Genomic DNA, 24,836 nt, shown 5'->3' on the forward strand with positions numbered 1-24,836 from the left:
GAGGCCGAAGGCTCCTTTCCTAATAAACACAAAGGTGCCAGCATAAAGTCATGCTGCCCTTACCAGGGTTAACTAAAAATCCACACCCTAAGATGGTGGCATGGCTTTATATACTCCGGGGGCTCACCATTCCAGTCTCCCACATGGGGGAGTTACTACCCAACAATGTCACTATTCCTGTGCCCCCTGTTAACAATGGAACAATCTTCTTCAGCAGAGATCCTTTAGGCTCTCTATACATAGACTCTTATCTTGCTGACTCAAGTGTAATTGCATGCAGTAAAGAGTTAATATAAGAACCACTGTACTAAGTTAGACCAAACCCAGTATCCTGTTTCCAACAGTGGCCAATCCCGGTCACAAGTACCTTGCAGGACCCCAAACACGCTGCTTACGGTCAGAGATAAGCAGTGGCTTTTGTCAAGTCTACCAGATTTATAGCAATTTATGTTTTTTGCCTCCAGGAACTTGTCCAAACTTTTTTTAAACCCAGCTGCGCTAACTGCCTTTACCACATCCTCTGGCAATGAATTCCAGAACTTAATTGTACATTGAGTGAGTATAAAATATTTTCTCCTATTTGTTACTTGGTAACTTCATGGAGTGTCCCCCGACCCTGGGCAAGTCACTTTACCCTCCATTGCCTCAGGTACAAACTTATTGTAAGGGATAAGGAAATACATACAGTACCTGAATGTAATCTGCTTTGAAGTACTGAAAAAAAGTGCGAAAAGCAGAATATAAACTCCAAATTAAAAAAAAATAAAGATAAAAATTAAAAAATAGTTCTTTTTTGAAAGAATAAACAACTGATTTGCGTTTACCCGTTCTGCTCCACTCAAAATTTTATAACTCTCTATTACATCTCCCCCATAGATGAGCTTATGCTTCTTCACAGAAATGGGAGGCACGTCCTCTGTAAGATTCCCAGGGCTAGTTGTCATGATTTTTCCAACAACAGAACGTGGGAGACAGACCCATCTGGCAGCCAGCCTAAATAGGCCTGAAACTCGGAAGTCCAGGCTTGTCTCTGATCCAGCTTCCTCTCAGTAACACTGAACGTTACTGCCGCGCCATCAGTCCTCTTTTTGCCTGAGGAGAACCTATTCACTTCAAGCCAAGCCAGCTGGATGAAGCTGCTGTACACATCTTTTCTTCTCTGCTGTGGAAACAAAACTCACCCTTGGAATTGTTGTAGCTGGTCAAAGTAATACCCTGGCGCTTTTAGTCTGATAAAACCAGCAGTTTTCTTTCTCAAACAGTCTGCCGGCTGAGTCAGGATGTTACACTGTCTCCCCCCGATTCTGTAATGCCGCTTTTCTTTTGGAGAAATATTCGTCAGGATCTTGTGGTTTCTTACTTCATCATCACACCCAGACCTTCCACTGTGAATAACCTATTCATGCTAGGCAAGGACCATGTAATCTTCCCATGAAAACGGACCTTTTTGATTGATCGTAATATATTTACTTTCCAGCAGCAGTGTCTGCCAGAGCATTTTTTAGATAATCCAACAAGCAGGCAAGACAAACAAACTAATTAAGGTTAGCGCATAAACTTTCTAAAAGCTATTCCAAGGTGAATGCTGCCAATATTCTGAATCAAAGTGAATCAGGGCGCCACTGTCTGGATCCCGAACAGAACCCCATGCTGATAGACATGAATAAAACAGCTAAGGAACAGACTCGGGGAAAGTGAGATGTTGCAATGGCAGTTTGGCCATAACATAAGGAGTTTTTATTCCCCCAACAAAAAAATATAAAGTTCTAATAAAATGTATTATAAAAAAAAGAAAGGAGAATGAGAATAAAATCAAAAGAGAAAATGAGGCACTAAGGGCCAGTCTAGCAAATATTTGGTGTAATTGAGGTAGTGCTGTTACTTTAAAAATATGGCGAATGTAAGAACAGTAGAAATCCTTGCTCGGCACACGTAATCCCTAGATGTAGTTTGTACTTGAGGTGGGACAGATCTTCCAGGAATGCTCCCTAGAGCATGTCTGATACTTAATTTATAAACCCCGCCACTGTCTCTCGATTGGTCCCTCCACTGTCACATGTTAGTGAAGGGACCAGTCCTCTTTCAGAAGGGCTGTCCTTTCAGAATTCTGAAAAGGGATTGGTCCTTTCACTGACATGTGTCAGTGAAAGGACCAGTCGGCTGTCAGTGAGGGAACAGCCCCACTGGAGGAAGTAAGGTCTTCTTTGGCAGGGGTTCCTGGTCGGGGAGGGGATTTTAGCATGGGTTTGATTACATCAGCCCCCATTATTTGGTTTCAGACGTAAAATAACACCCAGATTTCTCACTTCACTTTACTTTTTGGAGGTTTTAACATTTCCCTGGCCCCATATCAGCAATTCGTCAAAATCTTTAAGAGGTAATTTTCAGACTGGCCACGTATCAGCAAAGTCCATGGCTGCTTTTTGCCCACAGACTTTGTTCTCAGTTTCTGTCTCTGTCTAGTGTTATGCAAACAATGATCTGTGAATGTTTACGTCGTCACCTGCCTAGAAAAGCAGATAGGGTGGGATAACAAATTTTTTAAAAGTGAATGCATGAGCATACTTTCACGTTTGCAAATTGTCTAAGGAAATGTACCCATGCGCATTTGCTCCTGCAGTCATGTGCAGATACATTTTCTGAGTACAAATGTATGCCCACGTTTGAAAATACAAAAGTAGGTGCGTAGCTCCAAACCCCACCCCCTTCCAAGAACGCCTTTCCCCTACTGCAGTACGAGCTTCGCAGCCTTACGAGCAAGCTTTTAGCCACATACCAGGCTGGCAACTTCCAAGAGTCTGTTTGCCTGGGTAAAGCACTGTTTTACCCTCAGAGAAGGCTTAAATGACCCTCTGAATGTCTTGCTGCTGACCCATCAGACCTCCGACCCCCTTAGGCTTTAACTTCAATTGATTTGTCCTCATCCATTTAACAATTTCACGTAGACAAGCATTTAAACTCCCAACTGCCCTTGTTTCAGCCTCCCCTGATGGTAAGTAAATTTGGATGTCATCTGCATAAATCAATAACTGTAACCCCTTGTTTCCTGACAGTGGATCCTAGGGGATATATACAGATGCTAAAAAGGAATGCAGCAAGCACAGAAGCTTGTGGAACTTAAGAACATAAGAAATTGCCGTGCTGGGTCAGACCAAGGGTCCATCAAGCCCAGCATCCTGTTTCCAACAGAGGCCAAAACCAGGCCACAAGAACCTGGCAATTACCCAAACACTAAGAAGATCCCATGCTACTGATGCAATTAATAGCAGTGGCTATTCCCTAAGTAAAATTGATTAATAGCCATTAATGGACTTCTCCTCCAAGAACTTATCCAAACCTTTTTTGAACCCAGCTACACTAACTGCACTAACCACATCCTCTGGCAACAAATTCCAGAGCTTTATTGTGCGTTGAGTGAAAAAGAATTTTCTCCGATTAGTCTTAAATGTGCTACTTGCTAACTTCATGGAATGCCCCCTAGTCCTTCTATTATTCGAAAGTGAATATAACCTTTTTTCCCTATATGCAACACCTTTTGGAAGATAGAGGCCATGAACTAGAAATGCAACCATCCAGAGCCACCTTCTCTGTTCTTCCTACAAGGAAAGATCTGAGCCATTGGAGCACCTTCATGCCAAGCCTTGCTCTTGCCACCTTTTTAATTGGATTGCACGATTTACTAAGCTGAAAGAAACTGATAAATTCAGAAAAATAAATATGGATGATTCTCCCTGATTCAGTTCTCTCCAATGATCATACACTCGAGTCCCCTTTAAGGTTGCAACCCTGCTCTATGCAGGTTTCCCCATGCCTTCCAGGAAAGCACAGTGCAGTGGTATCGCTGCTGCCCTGGGCTGCAACTGTCGCTCAGTGAAGGCTTCACAGTTACCCCAGTACCATTCTCTTCCTCCCAGAGATCCTTTATGTTTATCCCATGGCTTTTTTGAAGTCTGTCACTGTCCTTGTCATATGTGCTGGATGGGCAGTAAGGAAGCGCTCCTGCCTCCCCCTGCAGCCTATGGGCTGGCTGTGAAGTGTCTGATCAGGGGGCATCAGAGAGTGCCAGCAGTGTAGGACAGGCGGGCTTTCTGCGCTGCAGCGGAGATAGGGAGGGCTGCTGACAGAAGGACAGAGGAAAGGGGAAATACAGACAAATGAGTTACAGCGGGGTGAAAGGAAGCTGCCGGAACTGCTGGGAGAGGAAGAGGGGGGAAAGGAATTGCCAGGGGAAGAGGGGCTCATAGTGGAGCTGAGGGAGAGGAAGTAGATGCAGGCTCAGAGGGTGAGAGTGGCTGGGAGAGGAGCTGAGAAAGGGGACAAGGGAAAAGAGTTGAAACAAGCAAGAAGGGGGGATACAAGGTGGGAGAGAGGACATGGTGATAGGTGAAGGGAACAAAAGAGGGGGAGAGAGGTGACAAGGTCTGGAAAAGGAGCTGTATGAGACAGAGAGGAGGGGGCTGATATGGGAAGTAAACCAAGAGAGGTGTTGTGAGAAGAGAGGGGATCATGGTGGAGGGAAGAGTAATGAAGGGGTGAGGAGAGGGATGGCAGGATGGGGTGAGACTGGGAGGAGTTGAGAGATGATAATGAGCTATGGAGAGTCAGCTAGTGGACAGAGATAAATATACACATGGAGTTAAAAAAAACAGAAATGATAAAGACACGTGAGGAAGACCAGAAAAGAAATGAGGAGGCAGAGAGGAAACTAAGAGAAAGCAGAGACGAAGCAGAGACAGTAGAGAAATTCAAACTACAGACAAAAAGGTTGGAAAACTGTTCGGTGAAGATATTGCTGCCAGCTGAGATGGGGGGGGGGGGGGGGGGGGCAGATGGCATCTACCCTTTTCTCCCAGCCCTGCAATCACCAGGGTAAATACATTTTTAACTGGGAGGTTGTGGTCACAAGCAGTGCTATGGGCTGATAATCTCTCTCTTAAAAATGGCTTTCTCTTGTCAGCTCCAGTATTGAGAGGTGCTGCGATCTGGGCTAGAACTGAAGGGAATCCCGCTCCCCTTCATCACAAATCCCCTGTTATATCCCACAGGAGGCAGCAGTTGCCTCTGGGGTTTCCTGGCTGGAGCCGGTAAGATGCTGACCGCTGAGTTGCCAGAGCTCAAGGGCATGCAGATGACAGAGTGCAGGCCTGGGATTGGCTCTGGTCTGGAATCTGTGAGGGTCGGGAGGAGAAGCCGCGAGAGGAGGGGAGGCAGCGCGGTTCCAGAAAAAAACAGAAGGGCCTGGGCAGAGCCAGAAGTGATCCAAACCTGCAGAAGAGGGAGACTCACAAAGTCAGAGGGGAGCTGAGCTTGTCCGTGAAGAGAAGTCTTAAGGAGCTGAATAGGGGGTGAGTGGCGGAAAGCAGTAGGGATGGGAAGTCATTTGCAACGAAACAGGAAATAAAGATGATACTTCCTATTTCATGGCATTTCAGGAATTAAAAGAAATGAAAGGAAAGCCTACAAAATTTGTTTTGTTTTTTTTGGAAGGGTGGTAAAAAAATGCACAGATAAAAAAAAAAAAGAAAAGAAACCCGCCCCAACCATTCCCATTTATTTAAATATGAAGAGCCCTCCACCCACCCTCCCGACCCCTCAAGACTCATCCAAAGTCTGTGGTGGTCTAGCAGGGGGCCCAGAAGCGATCTCCCGCTCCCCGGCCAGCGGCTGCCATTGATCAAACTGGCGCCGGCGGCCCCCTTTTCCCGTACCGTGCGACAAGGACTGCCGGTGCCATTGGGCATTCCCTGACACTTGCTAGGGGCAAAGGGTGACCAGCGCCATTTTGAATGAGGGCAGCCACCGGCCCATCCCGAAAACGTGACGGGCACAGAAAATTTCAAGGCTCCCACCCCTAGGAAGCAGTGAGGGGATGAGTGAATTAAGCCTGCAGAGGAAGAGATCTGTTTGGGATGGAGGGGGGGGAGGGGGATCAGAGAAGGATGGGTTAAGGGGAAATGAGATGCAGTGCAAGCTAAGGGAATGTAGGAAGTGGGGCGGGCTGAGGGCTTAAACCCTCTGCCCTCAGATAGAAGAATCAGAGTAGGAGCAAACAAGAGGGGGAGAATTAAACGAGTGCAGAGGGGGTAAGGAGGGGAGGGAGGGGAGGGAGGGGGGAAACAAAGGGGAGAGGAGGACAGGCGAGAGTAGAGGGGGAGATGTAGTGCGGGTGGGTGGCAAGGGGAGGAACGCAGAGGCCACTGGTGTGAATGAGCTGGGATTGGGGGGGAGAAGAATGACTGGTGGGACTTTTAAAGTGGATCTGGCCACGCGAGTCTTCCCCATGTGGACATTACCTGCTCCTCTCTGGACATTTTAAGTACAGGCTAATCAGTGACGCCCTTCCATCCACTTTGTTCTGATTTCCTTTTGTTTGCTGGGGGAAGAGTTGGTGCTGGTGGGGAGGAGAGGTTGAGCTCAGCCCCCCCCCTCAGATCATTTTCACAAGTTGGCTCCTATGGCCCTTATCTCTTGCACCTTACTGCACCCGAATGCAACTCACATGGCGCTAAATACATAACAACCACCACCACCAGGCATCCACAGTCCTGGCCTGCTCTGCTTCTTCTGTGTCGCCCAGCACAGAAGGGCTCTGAGGCTGACTTTCTTCCTCTCCTAAAACTGTAGCGTTTGGGGGCTCCTCTCAGGCTTGAAGTGCTGCTTAATGGATTCAGGGAAGGCGAACCGTAAATGAACTGAAAAAAAGTTAAAAAAAAAAACCCCAGCAGAAACCTTTAGCTTGTTGTGCCTACCCTTTTATTTATTTTTTCCCCTGTAATCTAGCCCTGCATTCATCCTCCTGTAACATATGGGAGTGGTTTGAACTTGTCTGGCAAAGCCTATAGGGCACAGCATGGAGTGGGCTGGCCGTGACTGCAGGGAGTTGGCCTGCTGACTGTTCACACTGTGCCACTTACTTTAGTTGGACCCTGCTTTGCCAGTCTCCACTTATCATCGGGAGTTGCTGGACTTTTTTCCCCCTCCTTGTGCCATTCTTGTGGATATTTGACTCCTCGGAAGCGTCAAATCAAAAGGCAACATGAAACTCCCACAGGGGCGCCAGGTCAGTAAAAGGTGTAAACTTGCTTAGGATTCTGCCTCCTATTTTGCTTCTGCCTACCCTCCGGTGCTGACTTGGTGCACAGACCCTCACGGATTTGCTATTTGCCACTGTAGGCGTAACTTTCCTGTTCTTTTTCTTGGTGAGGAGGGGCTGCAGCTTAGCCTTCTGCGGGGATGTGATCCTGTGGCTTTCTTGTTCTCGTGTTAACTTTCTGTTCTCTTTAGAAACTCAAAGCAGAATACTTTTCATGTGCTTTTTTATGTGTTTGGTCTGCTGAAATACTTAGTTGTGTCATGCACCATCCAGCTGCCTCTAACCAAAACGTGTGTTTAGGAGAAAAATAAGGCAGAGCAGTTAGTATGCAGTGTGGCATAAATAGGATTTTGAAAGAGTGATAAATCACTTTTTTTGTGTGTGTGATATTGCTTTTGTAAGACGTTTTCTAGATCTCTCGCGGAGGGTCAGGTGTCCTATCCGTCGTTTTCAAGTGCTGTGGCTTTTTAGATTTCACTGGGTTATCTAGGCCTGTGTGCTGTGCTTGCACTGGTACTAACTCAATCCAGATCAGGAGGCCGGGCAGACTGAAAAAACCTGTTCTGCTGAAGAGCAGACAAGAAGAGCCAGCAGGTCTGCAGCTGAACATGGTCAGGGGTTAGGTATTGCACACCAGGATAGTTGTTTCTGCACTCACTGATTTTTGTTTGTTTTTGCAATCACTTTAGGTGAGATTACTTTAATAGCTTGAGAAGAATGAAAGTATTACTGTATTAGTTTGAGACGAATATGCATGACCATTGCAGAGAAAAGCTATTCCCCTCTCTAAGTGTCTGTGTAGATTGTTAGGCTCAACCACCGCCAACTGAATAGCTGCTGGGGTTATGTGGATGTGACAATTTTACAAGCTGTTTAGAAGAGCAGTAAATTAGGTCATGGCTCTTGAGTATTTATGAGGGTTATGAGGCTTTTTTTTTTTTTTTTTTAATTTTATTTTTATTGAACTTTTCAATTTTTAAGAAGATATTACACAATTGTATCCACAATATAAACATGAAAATATAGTATCTTATATATACCTTTTACATACATTGTGTGATAAACCTCGGTAATGCGATTGAACGAAATAATAGAGGCTTGGAAATCAAGAAAAGAGCAGTATATATAATTAGAAATTATATAATAATAATATTATTTGTGTTGAACCTTATTCAATACTTTACATTCATTACCCCCAATATTACATTACAGAAAGAAGGAGGATTAGGTGTCAAGATATGCACGAAGTTGATCTGGTTGGTTAAAGATATACCTTATATTTTGAAATATAATTACACAACGACACGGAAATCGTAGGAAAAATTTTGCTCCCTTCTGAGTAACTTTATCTCTCATAGCCAAGAAATCCTTCCTTCTTAGCTGGGTGTCTCGGGAGATATCGGGAAAAATTCTGATTACCTGGCCATGGAATTTAGTATTTTGATTTTTGAAATACAGTCTTAAGACTGAGTCTCTCTCAGACAAACATGCAAATTGCACAATTAAAGTGGCACGGTCCTTTATATCCATATCAGAAGATTTTTCTAATAGTTCTGATAAATTTAAATCTTCTTTATATTCTCCCACTGCTTTATCTTTATCTTTTGTATCTTCCATACTATAGGACTGAGAAATATAGTAGATTCTGGAAATTACTGGAATCATTATTTGTTCATATTTCAAGACATTTAAAAGGTAACTTTTAAACAGTTCCTTAGGTGATAATAAATATGTCTTGGGAAAGTTTAACACTCTTAAATTACTTTTCCTAGCTTGATTATCTAATTGTTCTAATTTATCAGAGTGTCTTTTTTCAGATTTAATTAAGTTACATTGAACTTTCTCTACCTCATCTATTCTAGTTCCCATAGTATTTATTAAACTTTCCATTTTCTCCGTTTTAGTTTGCAATATTTTATTATTATTAATTGCCTCTTGCATCATCACAGCCAGATTATTAATAGATTTTTGGATAGTAATCATCATGCTCCCTAGTTCTTCTAAAGTAAACTTAGTGGGAGTTATTAAAGGTATATCAACTAGTGCTTTCCCTTGACTACCTGCCATCTCTTCCTCAGTAGTAGCCTTTTCAGGATATGTATGTTGTATCTTTATTTTTTCGCTTAGATCTCCTGAAATCCTAGGATTGGTCAGAGTAGGGGAGGACTTACTATCCTCTACCCCTCTCTGATCTGACAGCAATGGATATATCCAATTTGTTGGCAAATCTTCAGGGGTGCTTTCGCTACCTCTTTTTCCTGATGGTGGCTCAGGTGTTTTGGGGGCACCAGGGCTTAAAGATGTATCATAAGTCAGGGGGCTAAGGCCCTGCTCTTGGCCTACTACCCCAGCGACTTCACTTCCTGGTGTCGAAGATAAGGTTCTCCCAAAAAGATCTGGTATACGTGGTTGGTTCCCAGGAACAGTAGGGGTAGATGACGTCTCCCTAATTTTAGCTTTCCGTTTGGTGTGAGGCATAACCAAACGCTGTTCCCCACGATAATTATAACATGAAACACATACCTCAAGAAAACTTAATATAGATCTTCTTGTCTCCCACAATCCAAACTAATTTCCAAGTCTCTCGGTGGCAGCTGTACTTAAAGTTAATCTCCTCGCCAATCCTCGGTAATCCGGGCTAAGCCGGGCAAAGCCGCGCCGACGGCGACAAGCGCCGTAAGACGCTGCTGTTAAAGGCGTCTGTGGTGGCTCCTCCCTCCGACGTCCAACGTCAGGGATCAGCGGCAGGGAAACGAGGCAAATACAAAATTAGAGCGGTGTCCACCAGCTCTACAAGGCAAAGTCAGCTGCAAAGTCTCTCCGCTCAGACGCCGCTGTTAAAGGCGTCTGTGGTGGCTCCTCCCTCCGACGTCCAACGTCAGGGATCAGCGGCAGGGAAACGAGGCAAATACAAAATTAGAGTGGTGTCCACCAGCTCTACGAGGCAAAGTCAGCTGCAAAGTCTCTCCGCTCAGACGCCGCTGTTAAAGGCGTCTGTGGTGGCTCCTCCCTCCGACGTCCAACGTCAGGGATCAGCGGCAGGGAAACGAGGCAAATACAAAATTAGAGCGGTGTCCACCAGCTCTACGAGGCAAAGTCAGCTGCCATGAGGCTTTTTTTAGTAGTTGAATGTGCTTCATTTTTTAGTTTTATGGCTTACATCATCACCCGAGGGTTGTAGTAATAGTCCACAAATGTTCAGCCCTGTGATGTCTGTCTGATTGCTTAAATAACAGCCACCTCTTTAGAACACCACTGACCACTGCTCTGTGATCACCAAACCACCGTACCTGGGAAACTCGGAAGCTCAGGCATAGGGCCATGTAGATTTTAAGATGGAGCGACATTGCACATTCTGGCTTAGACAGGGGTTACTTCAGGGCCAAACCACTGAACCTTTCCAGAGGGGGGGGGGGGGGGGGTTAAAATGCAGCCAAATTATATTCTGCTTCCAGAGATGGAAGTCCAGAGAATGGATCTTATGCTCCCAGAGCAACACTGAGATTCGCCAAAAGGTTCTGAGGAGCCTAAAACCGCAGGGTGCTAGTTAAGCCCATGTGAGCCCTGGCCCTGGAGGAGTTCTGCTGTCATCTAAACCAGCTCAGTCATCCTTGGTACATTTCTTTCTCTTTATTTGGAATTTGGTTTTAATATGTCCTCATGAACAAAAAAAAAAAGCAATCAAACAAATAAATAAATCAAAAGTCAAACTGGAGATCCTAACAAATTTATTCTAAATGCACACTGAGTAACTGAAAATCAAAATATCCCACTGCTGTTGCTATAAATCTGTGAACTTGGAATGGAAATATTTTGTTTAATGATAACATTAAACAAAATGCAATGGTTATTGTAATGCAAATAAATAAAGACGAATGAATTTAAGATCTGTTCGTCCCATCTGAAATAATATTTCCTACCATTTTGTCAGATGTATGCTGTAAGGAGAACAATTTTCAAAGTTACTTAGGCTTGTCAGAAATGCCCTGTTTAAATATGACCGCTTCAATGGAGGTAATAGTGCATGCAGTCTCACAATGCAGGTATCTGAAGCCACTTTTAGGGGAGGTGTTCACAGGGGTGCGATCAGGGAAACAATGTGCGTGACTTTGTTCTTCCATAACATAGGGAAGCAAGACTTGCAGCTCGCTATCAGTCTCCCCACCCCCTTGTACAAGAATCACAGTACACCTATATGGCTTTAAAACAAGGCCGCAGTTTATTACATAACATAACTCTATGTCCGGGATGGCATAGAGTCCAACAGGATAAACATCCTGCAGGAGACTAAATACAAAATTGAATCTTTATGGGTAGAAATCCCTTGTGTGTTGGGGAAGACTATAGTGATAGGGGTATACTACCGTCCACCTGGTCAAGATGGTGAGACGGACAGTGAAATGCTAAGAGAAATTAGGGAAGCTAACCAAATTGGTAGTGCAGTAATAATGGGAGACTTCAATTTCCCCAATATTGACTGGGTAAATGTATCATTGGGACACGCTAGAGAGATAATGTTCCTGGATGGAATAAATGATAGCTTTATGGAGCAATTGGTTCAGGAACCGATGAGAGAGGGAGCAATTTTAGATCTAATTCTCAGTGGAGCACAGGACTTGGTGAGAGAGGTAACAGTGGTGGGGCCGCTTGGCAATAGTGATTATAATATGGTCAAATTTGAATTAATGACTGGAAGAGGAACAGTATGCAAATCCACGGCTCTTGTGCTAAACTTTCAAAAGGGAAACTTTGATAAAATGAGAAAAATTGTTAGAAAAAAACTGAAAGCAGCAACAAAAGTAAAACATATGCAAGAGGCGAGGCGTGGTCATTGTTAAAAAATACCATTCTAGAAGCACAGTCCAGATGTATTCCACACATTAAGAAAGGTGGAAAGAAGGCAAAAAGATTACCGGCATGGTTAAAAGGGGAGGTAAAAGAAGCTATTTTAGCCAAAAGATCTTCATTCAAAAATTGGAAGACTGATCCAACAGAAGAAAATAGGATAATACATAAACGTTGGCAAGTTAAATGTAAGACATTGATAAGACAGGCTAAGAGAGGCAAAAACTCACAGTAAAAAGTTTTTTAAATATATCCGAAGCAGAAAGCCTGTGAGGGAGTCAGTTGGACCGTTAGATGATCGAGGGGTTAAAGGGGCACTTAGAGAAGATAAGGCCATCGCGGAAAGATTAAATGATTTCTTTGCTTCGGTGTTTACTGAAGAAGATGTTGGCGAGGAATCCGTACTGGAGAAGGTTTTCATGGGCAATGATTCAGATGGACTGAATCAAATCACGGTGAACTAGAAGATGTGGTAGACCTGATTGACAAACTGAAGAGTAGTAAATCACCTGGACCAGATGGTATACACCCCAGAGTTCTGAAGGAACTGAAAAATGAAATTTCAGACCTATTAGTAAACATTTGTAACCTATCATTAAAATCATCCATTGTACCTGAAGACTGGAGGATAGCTAATGTAACCCCAATATTTAAAAAGAGCTCCAGGGGCGATCCGGGAAACTACAGACCGGTTAGCCTGACTTCAGTGCCAGGAAAAATAGTGGAAAGTGTTCTAAACATCAAAATCACAGAACATATAGAAAGACATGGTTTAATGGAACAAAGTCAGCATGGCTTTACCCAGGGCAAGTCTTGCCTCACAAATCTGCTTCACTTTTTTGAAGGAGTTAATAAACATGTGGATAAAGGTGAACCAGTAGATGGATACTTGGATTTTCAGAAGGCGTTTGACAAAGTTCCTCATGAGAGTCTTCTAGGAAAAGTAAAAACACATGGGATAGGTGGTGATGTCCTTTCGTGGATTGTAAACTGGCTAAAAGACAGGAAACAGAGAGTAGGATTAAATGGACAATTTTCTCAGTGGAAAGGAGTGGGCAGTGGAGTGCCTCAGGGGATCTGTATTGGGACCCTTACTTTTCAATATATTTATAAATGACCTGGAAAGAAACACGACGAGTGAGATAATCAAATTTGCAGATGATACAAAATTGTTCAGAGTAGTTAAATCACAAGCAGATTGTTATAAATTGCAGGAAGACCTTGTAAGACTGGAAAATTGGGCATCCAAATGGCAGATGAAATTTAATGTGGATAAGTACAAGGTGATGCATATTGGGAAAAATAACCCATGCTATAGTTACACAATGTTAGGTTCCATATTAGGTGCTACAACCCAAGAAAGAGATCTAGGTGTCATAGTGGATAACACATTGAAATCATCGGTTCAGTGTGCTGCGGCAGTCAAAAAAGCAAACAGAATGTTGGGAATTATTAGAAAGGGAATGGTGAATAAAACAGAAAATGTCATAATACCTCTGTATTGCTCCATGGTGAGACCACACCTTGAATACTGTGTACAATTCTGGTCGCCGCATCTCAAAAAAGATGTAATTGCGATGGAGAAGGGCTACCAAAATGATAAGGGGAATGGAACAGCTCCCTTATGAGGAAAGACTAAAGAGGTTAGGACTTTTCAGCTTGGAGAAGACACGGCTGAGGGAGGATATGATAGAGGTGTTTAAAATCATGAGAGGTCTAGAACGGGTAGATGTGAATCGGTTATTTACTCTTTCGGATAGTAGAAAGACTAGGGGGCACTCCATGAAGTTAGCATGGGGCACATTTAAAACTAATCGGAGAAAGTTCTTTTTTACTCAACGCACAATTAAACTCTGGAATTTGTTGCCAGAGAATGTGGTTCGTGCAGTTAGTATAGCTGTGTTTAAAAAAGGATTGGATAAGATCTTGGAGGAGAAGTCCATTACCTGCTATTAAGTTCACTAAGGGGCGGATTTTCAGAGCCCTGCTCGCGTAAATCCGCCCAAAACCAGGTGGATTTACGCGAGCAGGGCCCTGCGCACCGGTGAGCCTATTTTACATAGGCCTACCGGCGCGCGCAGAGCCCCGGGACTCGCGTAAGTCCCGGGGTTTTCGGAGGGGGCGTGTCGGGGGGCGGGCCCGAACCGCGCGGCGTTTTCGGGGCGTGTCGGGAGCGTTCCGGGGGCAGGCCCGGGGGCGTGGTTACGGCCCAGGGCGGCCCGGGGGCGTGGCCGCGCCCTCCGGACCCGCCCCCCGGTCGCGTCCCGGCACGCAGGAGGCCTGCTGACGCGTGGGGATTTACGCCTCCCTCTGGGAGGCGTAAATCCCCCAACAAAGGTAAGGGGGGGGTTTAGACAGGGCCGGGCGGGTGGGTTAGATAGGGGAAGGGAGGGGAAGGTGAGGGGAGGGCAAAGGAAAGTTCCCTCCGAGGCCGCTCCGATTTCGGAGCGGCCTCGGAGGGAACGGGGGTAGGCTGCGCGGCTCGGCGCGCGCCGGCTATACAAAATCCATAGCCTTGCGCACGCCGATCCAGGTTTTTAGCAGATACACGCGGCTCCGCGTATCTGCTAAAAAATATGTCCCCAGTTCCATTTTATAGCAATGGTACAGAATACAATTTCAAACTAAATTGCCCCAGTTCATAACTTCACAAACAATTGGTTGAACAATAATTCAACAACAGTCATCTTTATTTGCAGAACATAAAATGGCTATACAAAATGGGATTATTGCTTTCAAGGGAAGAGATCTTTCCCATTGCATCGCAAAATAATAGCAATATCTCCTTCTACCAGCCAAATAAGATGAACAAATGTTCCAGTGAAGTAAAGTGTTAAACTTTCACTGCTATTGATAATTTTCCATCTTGTCCTAATCTTTTTGTTTAACTTGCTTTTACCTCTGATGAGTTTATAGTCCATGTGCTTTTCTTGGTAGGATTAAATAACATGGTTATTAGTCTAAAGAGGATTGTACCAAGACTTGTATTCCTTGATATGTAATAGCACACACATGATAGCTATTTGTTCTTTTCTGCTGTCATCTGTTATAATGTACATCACACAGCCAGTTTCTGTGTTCTTTAACATTCACAATCTAAGGGTCCAATATACTAAAGTGTGCCAGATTTCAAGCAGAAGTTGTGATTTGCTGCATGTAACTTTTAATTTGCAAATAAGCCCAATAGAAAACGTACGTGCAGAAGTTTCCTGTGGACAAAGTCACCAAAAAACGTAACTACATCTCATTGAGGTTATCAACATTGCAAAAACTTGCAAACATAATTATTGAGCTGCTTTGCATGATTTTGCATCACAGTAGCTCATTAACTTTGTTGAGGCATTACATTCTCTGGGGTAGATTTTAAAAAATTGCGCGGCGCACCAGGCGCGAACAAAAGTACGCTGGATTTTATAAGATATGCGCGTAGCCGCGCGTATCTTATAAAATCCGGGGTCGGCGCGCGCAAGGGGGTGCACATTTGTGCAACCTGTGCGCGCCGAGCCCAGCGCGCGCTGCCTGTTCCCTCCGAGGCCACTCCGATTTCGGAGCGGCCTCGGAGGGAACTTTCCTTCGCCTTCCTCCCACCTTCCCCTACCTAATCCACCCCCCCCGGCCCTATCTAACCCCCCCTTACCTTTGTTGGCAGATTTAAGCCAACAAGGTACATAAGCCAACAAGGTACATAAGCCAACAAGGTACATAAGCGTCACCCAAGCATGCGACAAGTGATCCCATTCTCCAGATCTCATACACATACCTGCTTCCTCAACACTCACTCAACCACTCCAGCATGCAACTAGCCTCACCAGCAATCAACCTGCCTCGACAGCATTCAACCTGCCTCGACAGCACTCATCCATCCTCACCAGCATTCCTCCAACCTCACCAGCATTCCTCCAGCCTCACCAGCATTCAACCTGCCTCACCAGCATTCAACCTGCCTCACCAGCATTCCTCCAGCCTCACCAGCATTTAACCTGCCTCACCAGCATTCAACCTCCCTCACCAGCATTCAACCTGCCTCACCAGCATTCCTCCAACCTCACCAGCATTCAATTCACCAGCATTCAACTCACCAGCATTCAACTAGCCTCGACAGTATTCATCCAGCTTGTCTAAAACTTAGAGCACCATTTTCAATATTGCATCATTATTCCCAACCAATTGAGCCACAATAATGCACCTCTACACCATACCTAAAATCTGGCACAATATCAGAAAGCACACAAAACCTGCAATTCAGCACATCGCACGACAACAAAGACTTTTACCAATAATGATCTCACCGATAACACAATTCCTAGGACTCTCTCTGTTTACCTTAACACTATTCAACGCTCAGTCTCTCTCCAAAAAAATGGACATCCTCAGTGACTACCTCATAGAAGTCAATCCAGATATCTGTGCAATTACAGAGACATGGCTAAAACACACAGATACTGTACTCACAAATCAGCTGCCCATACAATCTTACGACTTATTCTCTGTCCCCAGACCCAAAAAAAGAGGTGGGGGACTCCTCCTTGCAGCAAAAAAAGGACTTAATATAACCCTACAACTTACCAACTCCTCCAATAAAATAGAATTCTCCCTCTTTAAATCCGAACAAATCCAAATAGCTTTAGCCTACGCACCACCAGGAACCTTAGAATTAGATCCCTCTCTACTGATTGAACTTATAGCCAAACACATAAACGCCGACAAACCTGCTATAATCCTCGGAGACTTTAATTTACACGTAGATGCTGCTCCACAATCCATCAACTGCCAAACACTCCTTTCCTCACTCAACCATTTGGGCTTTACTCAAATTATCAACAGTCCTACCCACAAGGCTGGCCACACTCTGGACCTCATCTTTATTAACGAACCCTTTAACATTCATACCAACCCCACTTGCTCACCAGTTCCATGGTCAGACCACAGAGTCATCCAAACAACCCTCAGGATCAACATCCCACCTCCTCAAACCACTACCAAATCCACCATCCACTTCAGGAAACCATGCTCCCCAGACATACTCAGCGAAAAGATGTCCGAAGCATTAAATCAACTAGATCTCACAGACGCAACAACTGCAACTACCTCATGGATCAATATTAACAACAATATTGCAGATCAAATCTGCCCAACCACAACCAAAACTATACAACCTACATTAGACAATAGAAAACCTTGGTTTACACCCGAACTTAAATCCCTAAATCAATCTCTTAGAAAAAAAGAACAATGCTGGAGAAAAAACCCAACCGCTTCAACACATGCCATCTACAAATCCCTCCTCAACACCTACAGGACTACCATCCTTAGAACAAAGAAAGAATTCTATGCAAAAAAAATACACCACTTCATTTTCGACTCAAAGGCTCTCTTCTCGTACGTCTCCTCTTTAACTAAACCATCTCCTCCTACTATCCCAGACCACCAAGCTCTCAACAAAGCAAACGAACTAGCCAACTACTTCAAGACAAAAATCACCAACCTTACACAATCAATCACATCCAACAGCCTTACCCTTACACACCATCTCACAGCCTTGCCACAACTAAACACAAGCCTGGATTCATTCGAGCTCACTTCTTCACTGGAGATTGAAAACACACTCAAAAAAACTCAAACCTTCCTCCCACCCATCAGACCCATTACCAACAAATCTCCTCATCGCCATACCAAACACCATCTCAAAACCAATTGCAGAAATTATCAACACATCCCTTTCTCAAGGTTTAGTTCCTAACCAGTTAAAATTAGCAATCCTGAAACCACTACTAAAGAAACCAAACGCTTCCCCATCAGACCCAGCTAATTTCAGACCCATCGCAAACTTACCACTCATCGCCAAACTGATGGAAAAAATTGTCAACAAGCAACTGTCAGATTATTTGGAAGATCATAATATTCTATCCCCGGCTCAATATGGCTTCCGAAAATGCCTAAACACCGAATCGCTCCTACTATCTCTCACGGACACAATACTAGTTAATCTGGAGAAAAAACAATCCTACCTGCTGGTTCTTCTAGATCTTTCTGCTGCGTTTGATACGGTAAAACACTCTACTCTAATAGACCAACTAGCCAACATAGGGATCAAAGGCACAGCGCTCAGATGGTTTCATTCCTTCTTAAGCAACAGATTCTACAAAGTAAGGATAAACAACAAAGAATCGCATCCAATCCTTACTGAGCAAGGAGTCCCGCAAGGATCCTCACTTTCACCCACCCTCTTCAATATCTACCTCCTCCCTCTCTGCCATCTACTCTCAAACCTCAAGCTTACTCATTACCTTTATGCAGACGACATACAAATCCTTCTTCCGATTACAGAATCCCTTCAAAAAACGATCACTTACTGGAACGAATGCCTTCAGCCTATTAAAAATTTACTCTCAAGCCTCAACTTAGTATTGAATGCTAATAAAACCGAAATGCTCATTGTCTCCCAGGATCCACTCACAATCTCTTCCAGCCTCTCTCTACCAAACGCAAATAACACGTTCTCACCTGACGTCAGAGACCTTGGAGCATGGCTAGACAACCATCTAAACCTAAAAAAGTTTGTAAATAATACCACAAAGGACTGCTTTTACAAACTGCAAGTCCTCAAAAAACTTAAACCCCTCCTTTACTTCTCCGACTTCAGGCTAGTACTACAATCCATCATTCTTTCTAAGCTCGACTATTGCAACTCCCTGCTTCTAGGAATACCCATCAACACTATCAAATCATTACAGATGGTTCAGAATTCAGCGGCTAGAATACTAACAAGCACTAACAAAAAAGATCATATCACCCCAATCCTTCGTAATCTACATTGGCTTCCCATTAAACAAAGGATACTCTATAAGGTACTCACTATCATCCACAAAGCGACAAACAAACTAGCTCCCATCACATTAACCTCTCAACTCCAACCGCACACGTCTTCCAGACCAATCAGAAGCGCATACAGAGGAACACTGCATGCTCCGCAAATAAAATCTTCATTGAGCAAACGAGCGATTTCTTCAGCAGGCCCCCACCAGTGGAACACACTTCCCCCAGATCTAAGATTAGAAACTAGTCACCAAGAATTCAAAAAAAGACTTAAGACCTTTCTTTTCAAACAAGACTTCCCAGACGCTTAATTCTACTCTGACGGACAGACATCCTATATATTAGGTATCTCCTAATCATGGACACCACACCAAGTCCTTTTTTTTTTTTTAAGACTCTGCAACGGAACAACTATCTTTGAGTTCAAAAAATTCATTTCTATATATATATTTGGCACTGTTAATACGCCTTTATTCTACATTAAATAGTTATACTGCTTATATTAAATAATATAATTTTTATGTATTACCAGTTAAACTATAATTTATTTTATCACTATGTTAAATTGTCATCTAGTTATATTGTTCCATATGTTCTACTGTTCTATGTAAAGCTCCGCTCTCTGTTGGGCAGTTCATTGTTTTATGTAAACCGGAGTGATTTGTAGTCCCTACAAGAACTTCGGTATATAAAAATTATAAATAAATAAATAAATAAATAAATAAAAGCAGATGTAAATCTGCGCGCGCCAGCAGGCTGCTGGCGCGCCGTCACCCGACCCGGGAGCTGGTCCGGAGGCCTCGACCACGCCCCCGAGCCCGCCCCCAAAACGCCGCGGCACACCCCTGAAACGCCGCGTTGTTTCGGGAATGCCCCCGACACGCCCCCTCCCCGCCCCTTTGACAAAGCCCCAGGACTTACGCGCGTCCCGGGGCTCTGCTCGCGCCGGCGGCCTATGCAAAATAGGCGCGCTGGCGCGCAAATCCAGCCGGATTTACGCGCGCAGGGCATTTAAAATCCACCCCTGAGTGATTGCTTCAATCTTAGCCACTGGATAGAGCTAAGTGCAGCCACATCTCAACCATATAAATGGTTCAGTTGAGCCCAGAGTGACTGAATACCGAGTTCACACGTGTGGTTAAAAGCTTTGCTCGTGCAAAAATGTCCACATATGCACATATGTGGGCCATGCGCAAGCAATGCGGATTTAAAACAACTATGAAGTACGCGGATATATACCAGTGCATGCGTCAACAGTAAGAGGGCAGAAAAGGGGTGGGACATGGGCGAAGCATGGGTGTTTCAGGGCGGGGCTAACAGTTACGCGCATAACTCTGTACTTTAAAACCAGAGACTGCAGCACACGCTGGCTTGCAATCCTCGTAACTTTACTACTTCTCCAGATTTAGGGCTTACAGGACAGGGTTAGGGGTCTGTGTCAACTGGCAGACATAAAGGATGAAGAACCATAGGGGTTTCTTGTATCTCAATATAAAATGAAAAATGCTGCTTGCATAAGTATTTAACCCCTTCAGACTAGTACTTGGTAGAACCACCTTTTGCTGCAATAACAGCTTAAAATCTGTTGGGATAAGTTTCTGCCAGCTTTGCACACTGTTTGAGGGTGATTTTTGCCCATTCTTCCTGGCAGATTTACTCCAGGTCATTCATATTGGTTGGATGACGCTTATGGGCTGCAATTTTCAAATAGATCCACAGATTCTCGATTGGATTGAGATCTGGACTTTGACTTGGCCATTGTAGAACATTCACTGTTTTGTTGTTCAACCACTCCCTGTGTTGCTTTATCTTTGTGCTTGGGCTCATTGTCCTGCTGAAAGCTGAACTTTCTCCCAAGTGTTAGTTTTTTAGCAGACTGAAGCAGGTTGTCTTGCAGTATCTCCCTGAATGTTGCACCATCCATCCAGCCTTCAGTTTTAACAAGATGTCCAGTCCCCACTGAGGAAAAGCATCCTCATAACACGATGCTGCCACCCCCATACTTTACTAAGTGTTTCATGAGGAATGGGCAGTGTAAGGTTTGTGCCACACTGGAATTAGGGGATCTTTTATCCAGAAAATCTGACCGTTTTTAGCGATTCACAGGTAGAAGCCAATTGGTAGGGCAATACCTTTCTTCTTTGTAAACTTGGAGCTTCCACAGCACGGGGTTGAATACTTATGCAAGCAGCATTTTTCAGTATTTAATTTTATTTTACAAAAACAAATGCAGAGAAATAATGAATTGTGACTTTGAAAATTTACTTTAAGAGCATATTGGTTTGCAGTAAGCATACTGTCTGGAACAATCTGTGTAAGTGTCATTTGTAATGCACACAAACCTGCTGACTTTGGTAGGGGGTTGAATACTTTTGCAAGCCACTGTATGTGGCTGAACTAGAGCTGGGAAACCTGTCTAACCTGTTTGCCCTTTGCTTGCCAGTTCTTTAGGGTGGATGTTTGGAAATGGAACATGTTCTTTTCACGTTTTCCATGTAGTGCTTTCTTGCCGATGACTTCTATGCAAAGGTTTGGTGGTAAGGTGAATGCCATTTATTCACGGCACTGATGCTTCTTCTCAGGCGGAAGAAGCAGCAGCTTTGCTGAGGATGTTCTAGGCTGTTCTGTGGCCAAAACTTTCTCAAGAAGCTGAGTAGGAGTTTGGTGTGACAGTGAGAGCCTTGAACTGCAAGCCGGGAGGGTTCCTGTTACTTGTACACTCACATGCTGCTCCCATACTGGTTCTCTCTGCAATCTTGAACTAGAGATGTGCTTTCAATTTCAAGCAACACAAAAACACAGACGAAGCGAGTCATTTCATGTTGTTTGAAAGTGGAGTGAAAAGAAATGCTAATGAAAATATGTTTATGGGTTTTGTTTTTGTTTTTGTGTTTAGCAATAGTTGTTGTTTGCAAATAAATGAGCCCCCATCCCCAAGGGCACGGGCAGTGAGGGTAACATGGTGGTGGGCTGACCTTGTCTCCTCTCCTTCCCCTCCCCCGCCCTTTCTCTTGTTTTATTTCCTAGCCAGGTCTCTCAAACAGTGGCACAGACAGGGCCGGTGCAAGGGGATTGGGCGCCCTAAGCACCTTCAGCCTTGCGCCGCCCCCAACCGCAGCCCTGACTCCTCCCCCCCCCCCAAAAGAAAACTTACAAAATACCTGGTGGTCCAGGTGGGGGCCCGGGAGCGATCTGCCGCTCCCGGGGCCTCGGCTGCCACTAACCAAAATGGCGCCGGTGGCCTTTAGCCCCTGTCATGTGACAGGGACTGCCGGTGCCATTGGTTGGCCCCTGTCACATGGTAGGGGCTAAAAGCCACCGGCGCCATTTTGCTTATTGGAAGCCGAGGCCCCGGGAGCGGCAGATCGTTCCCGGGCCCTCCACTGGACCACAACGGGGGGCGTCGGGAGGGGTGGCACAGTGAGGCGGGGGCTGGCAGAATTTTGAAAGGGCACTTTTTGCCCTTTCAAAATTTTGCCGCCTGCCGCGGCGCCCCCTGAATCGCGGCGCCCTGGGCACTGGCCTAGCTCGCCTAGTGGTTCCTCCGGCCCTGGGTACAGATGTTTGCCACTGCTGAGCGCCAGGCCGAGGGGCAGAGTTGGAGGACCTGCTACGTCTTTTCTCTCAAGCCTACCTGAAGTTCCTTTCTGGCTTCCATCCGAGCAGTTCTTTCTCTGCAACTACCATCAGATACCTTCCTTTTTACAGCTGGAGCAGCAGTAGGCCAAGACACGAGAATCAAGCACCAACCCCCAGAACCGGTAGAAAGAATTCCTCCACAAGACAATGTGTTGACATTTAAGTCAGGCGTGCAACTTCGCTGGACGCAGTGTTCCCTCCCACCAACACACACAGCTCTTGGAGAATTTGCGTTCACTAACCTGAAACGAAACAAAATTGAACAAAAAAAAAAAAAAAAATCCAGAAATACCTTTTCCCCCAAAATGGCAAAAAAAAAAAAAATGGCATTTGGGGGGCCTGCACATCCCTATTTAATTGAACAAGTATCTTTACTTGGCTGTGCTGCAGTTTACTCAGCTGTGACTAAGAGGAGTAATAAAGTTTCTTCTACCCTCGGATGCTGTCCCACAGATTGTACATCAAACGTGGCATTCAGACTTCGCCCTCGGTATTAAAATGTAAAGTCTTTTGAGGGAGGAGAGCTGTGCAAATTCAGAGTTTTATTACTTTTAGCAAAACTTAGGACAAAGGGAAATGAAGCTTTTTTGGTTTTTTTTTAACCATTTTTCATACACTTTCATACAGTATCTGGTAAAATCTATTAGGCGGTGGCAGTCTGTAAACATTTTGTGGTAGGCTTGGGGAGACACGAAGAGCACAGAGACCAGGAAGCAGATCGGCACCTGGTGTTTTTGAAATTCCTGTTGCTAACTGATAATAGAGACCAAACTGACCACCCGCAGTGGTTTTACCCTTCACTCTTTCATGTTAATCTTTGTTATTTTGCTGACAAATGGATGTTGCAGGTCCGTAAATTTTGATTAGGAACCCACAGCGATTTGTCTAATCTCTGTTTCATGACCGCCATGTAATTAGCCTTTGGAGGCCAGAGAGAATTTTTATGGCTGCATTCAGCTGCATATTTATTTATTCATTTAAAAGGATTTTTATCTCACACTATCTGCCCTTTGGGAAGGGTTACATAATAAATACACATAATTAAAAAAAAAAAAAAACACAACAAAAAAAAAAAAGCCATAAAAATAACAGTCGGGGAGGTTTTAACATGCCGCAGGCATACTTAAAAATGTACTTCATTTTGTTTCCCAGCTGGATACGGCTAAAGGCATACTGTCAGCAGTGGCTCCTGTCTCGGCCTCGTTTCCCACCAGGGTGCTAGCAGCCACGTTGGGCCTAGCTTTCCTCGGAGCAGCAGAAGAGCTCTCTTGTTTCCGCAGCTGTAGCCAGGGGGGTCTTCGTGGCTTGCAAAGCACGCGCAGAAGGGGGATGCGCCGCTGTGCCCAGCTTCAAGCTTGCACGTTAAGGTTTTGTTTTTTTTCATGAAAATCAGGATGTTTAGGACCCAGGCATGTCACAGCCAAAGAGCTGACGCTTGCAACTGTGGTGTAGCAGCAAAAGCCCAAAATTTGCTGGGGAAATATGATGCTATCTGGTAACTGTTCTGATGGAAAGAAAATGAACATCGGACAGAGCATTTCAAGTGGCAGCACCAATGATTTCCTTGAGTTTTCTTTTTAAATTCTCTGATGAACCAGGCAACCTGATATGTCTGTAAATACAAATTGAGAGGACAGAGACTGTATTTGTTCTCTGGTACTGTTTATGTATTGGTTTTCTTCTGTTTCTATGTCTGAATAAATACAATTTATTTTTTTTTTAAAGAAAAGACAATTAAAAGTTACAGCAAGGGGGACTCCACACTCATTAAAAGATATTGACTCAACCTGTGGAGACAATAGGACTCAGTATACTAAAGAGTTTTTCCCAGTCTGTCGCTGAGACAAATCTGGTCCAGTCTATTTGCTTCGGTATGCTTAAGTTTGATGCTTCACCAGTTGTAAACAAACGCCACTTCGTTTTCTAAATTCCATTTTATCACGTCTGATTGCGTAAGCTGTAAGGTAGCTCATCATCACAATTGACTGAAATGTTAACTATACTGAATCACATTTTGGGCAATATATGGCAATGCAACATAACACTATACACCAGGGGTAGGCAACTCAGGCCCTTGAGTACCGGGCAGGCTTTCAGGATATCCACAGTGAATATGAATCAGATGCATTTGCAGGCAGTGGAGGAGATGCAACGTGTGGATATCCTGAAAACCTGACCAGCACTCGATGGCCGGATTTGCCTACTTCTGGTTATATTACATACAGCTCCTTTTGGATTTCTGCACCCCAGATGCATGACTTTGCACGTCTTGGCATTGAATCTTAGCCGCCCAGACTTCCCTGGCATGCCCCGCTCTGCGGGCCACTACCAGGGATATCTGCATTGAGCTGCTTTACTGCTTTGGTATTTCCCACGATTCCAGTACAATAAAGTCTGTCTCATCTGTGTCTGTCTCTACTGAGGCCATGCCTACCGCAGTGAG

At 44.4% G+C, this 24,836-nt stretch overlaps 1 protein-coding gene across 4 annotated transcripts in view; it reads left to right on the forward strand.

The window, feature by feature from the left end:
- PLD1 (phospholipase D1) overlaps nucleotides 1-24,836 on the forward strand; it is a 301,509-nt gene that overhangs the window by 87,704 nt on the left and 188,969 nt on the right. Inside the window, exon 1 of one of the 4 annotated variants that reach the window (XM_029615280.1) lies at nucleotides 6,902-7,060. The exons of 2 other annotated variants lie outside the window; for them this stretch is intronic. The gene's annotated coding sequence lies outside the window, so the exon portion shown is untranslated. Of the gene's footprint in view, nucleotides 1-6,901; nucleotides 7,061-24,836 lie in introns of those variants that run through there. One more of the 4 variants, XM_029615276.1, reaches the window with a different exon arrangement.

This window comes from Rhinatrema bivittatum, chromosome 9 (assembly GCF_901001135.1).
Source record: "Rhinatrema bivittatum chromosome 9, aRhiBiv1.1, whole genome shotgun sequence".
Lineage (NCBI taxonomy): Eukaryota > Metazoa > Chordata > Amphibia > Gymnophiona > Rhinatrematidae > Rhinatrema > Rhinatrema bivittatum.